The sequence below is a fragment of the Chrysochloris asiatica genome, unplaced genomic scaffold (genome assembly GCF_000296735.1).
Source record: "Chrysochloris asiatica unplaced genomic scaffold, ChrAsi1.0 scaffold00022, whole genome shotgun sequence".
NCBI classification, from domain to species: domain Eukaryota; kingdom Metazoa; phylum Chordata; class Mammalia; order Afrosoricida; family Chrysochloridae; genus Chrysochloris; species Chrysochloris asiatica.
Window position 1 is genome coordinate 11,341,931 of NW_006408540.1, and position 2,761 is coordinate 11,344,691.

Consider the following 2,761-nt stretch of genomic DNA (forward strand, 5'->3'; position numbering starts at 1 on the left):
TAGGTTGGTACCAACTCGATGGAACCTGACAACAACAACAAGAACAACAATTGAATAAAACATTGTTATAAATCTTTCTGTCCTAATTTATCTTGATGTAGTTTACACTCATTTTCATCATTTAAATTTTTTCCTTTTAATTTTTTTTATACATATATATTTTTTAAAGCTTTTTTTGTGACTTGAGTGATAGTTCACATGGGAGAACATCAATTTTGCACTCATCCTATTGTATTTAATTTCATTGCAATGATTACAATCCCCTCCATGCATAATAATTCAACAGTATTTGCTTCTATTCCCTCTGGGGTTTTGTTTTTTTGTTATTGTTGTTTGTTTGTTTTGATGTACATAAAAACACACACAAATATATAATCATTTAAACAACCCAAGAGCAAGTTTAAACAACCCATTCTGCAAGTCCGCCTTCTGGCCACTAGCACACAGCATTTCTCTTTCCATGAGTCTAGAGTCCTCAGCTGCTCCCTCTCTCCATGTCATCATCTCTGCCTCCATCTCTGATGTCACTGTTTCTCCAGATAGGGTTACACATTCCGCTATTGCTCTTCTCCTTTGATGATCCTAGGGCCCTCTGTTTCAAGAATGTGAGATTTACAACTTCCCCCTGTATGTTACAAAACTTCTACATTTATAGTTGTGACAATTGCAATTAGTCATGATAACAATTACTCACTATTAAATCAAAAAAATCTTATCCACATCTCCTTTCACCTGACCCATCTAGACAAGATGAAAACTATTCAGTGGGGATTCTACCTTCACCCACATACTCTGAAACTTATTTGTCTATTTTTACATATACAATCATATTTGTATCTTTTTAAGTCAAATAAAATTACCTGAAGAATAAATTAAAATATCATAAAACAAGACTATAAAATAATTTATTTTTATGAATGTGAGCAATTTTGATAATTCAACTAAAATATTTAAAGCAAAAATGTTGTAAGTATCCAAATGTTCATATATTAAGGATTTTGTTTTAATTAATTACCCAGATTATATGAAACATATTATGGAGGGGGAATTTTTAAGATCTGACAACAGTGTATGGATCAAAAGATGTTCCCTATAAAAAATTCTTGGTGTAGGAATTCTCTCTCCTATGGAATATGAGAATTTGATAATCATGAAGTCTTATTTAATATAGTATATGCATAATTTATTAGTTATAATAAATCAAAATATTGGATAAATGTCAGATTAATTATAAATAAACATTTGTTTTTAATTTAATGTGACTATTTTTACTAATTTTGTATTATAGTATCAGTGGAATATTTCTCTGATGTGTGAAAAATAAATTTTATATTCTATTGACAGAATATAACACTTCAGTGACTCTTCATCAAGCTATACACTTTTGAAATAAGTAAACAAATAATAACAGTTGAATGGAATTAAATCATGAGAGATAATATTTTAAGATACTGGCAAATGGAGGATGAGGGATAACCAAAGAGTACTTAAGGATAGTCAAAGGCTTAATATGGAGTAAAGCTTTCAAGACCTTTATTAGCTGATGGAGCACAACTCAACATGAAGAGAATGAGTGATACATATCCATTAGTAGTCTGAACATGGAATGTACAAAGTATAAATCTAGGGAAATTGGAAATTGTCAAAAGTGAAATGGAATGCATAAATATGAGTATCCTAGGCATTAATGAGCTGAAATGTATGGTATTGGTCATTTTAAATCTGGCAATTGCATAGTTTTCTATGCCAGTAGTGACTAATTGTAGAGGAAAGGTGTCACATACATCATCAAAAAGAACATATCAAGATCTGTCTTAAAGTACAACACTGTCTATGATAGGCTAATATCCATACTCCTACTAAGATGACTAGTTAATGCCACTATTATTGGAATTTATACACAAACCATTAAAATCAGTGATGATGAAATTGAAGAGTTCTAACAAATTCTTCAGTCTGAAGTTGATCAAACGTGTATTCAAGATTTGTTGAGCCCGTCTCCTCCAGGCGGCTGCCCAGCCCGCAGCTCCCCAGCCTCCGAGTCCTCCTTGGATGTGGCTCGAGTTGAAGGCGTGCAAGGCCCCCGAGACATCGCAGACCCGGGAGCCGGAGCAGCTCAGAGGCGGTGAATAATAGCTCTTCAAGTCTGCATTAAAAAATGGCCTCCAATAAAACTACATTGCAAAAAATGGGAAAGAAACAAAATGGAAAGAGTAAAAAAAGTCGAAGAAGCAGAACTTGAAGAGTTTGTGGTAGAAAAAGTGCTGGACCGACGTGTAGTTCATGGGAAGGGCGAGTATTTCCTGAAGTGGAAGGGATTTACAGATGTTGATAATACTTGGAAGCCTAAAGAAAATTTAGATTGTCCAGAATTAATTGAGGCATTCCTGAATTATCAAAAAGCTGGTAAAGAAAAAGACGATACAAAAAGGAAATCTTTGTCTGACAGTGAAGCTGATGACAGCAAATCAAAGAAAAAAAGAGATGCTGCTGACAAACCAAGGGGCTTTGCCAGAGGTCTTGATCCTGAGCGAATAATTGGTGCCACAGACAGCAGTGGAGAATGAATGTTTCTCATGAAATGGACGGATTCAGATGAAGCAGACTTTGTGCTGGCAAAAGAGGCAAACATGAAATGCCCTCAAATTGTAATTGTGCTTTGTGAAGAGATACTAACTTGGCTTTCTTGTCCAGAATATGAAGCTCAATAATTTCTTGCATTGCTTTATATATGTATATGTATAAATATGAGTATCCTAGG

The 2,761-nt window shown here is 34.0% G+C and overlaps 1 pseudogene; it reads left to right on the forward strand.

Moving 5' to 3' along the window:
* Nucleotides 1-2,158: 2,158 nt before the first annotated feature.
* Nucleotides 2,159-2,711, forward strand: LOC102822524 (annotated as a pseudogene).
* The last annotated feature ends 50 nt before the right edge of the window (nucleotides 2,712-2,761 follow it).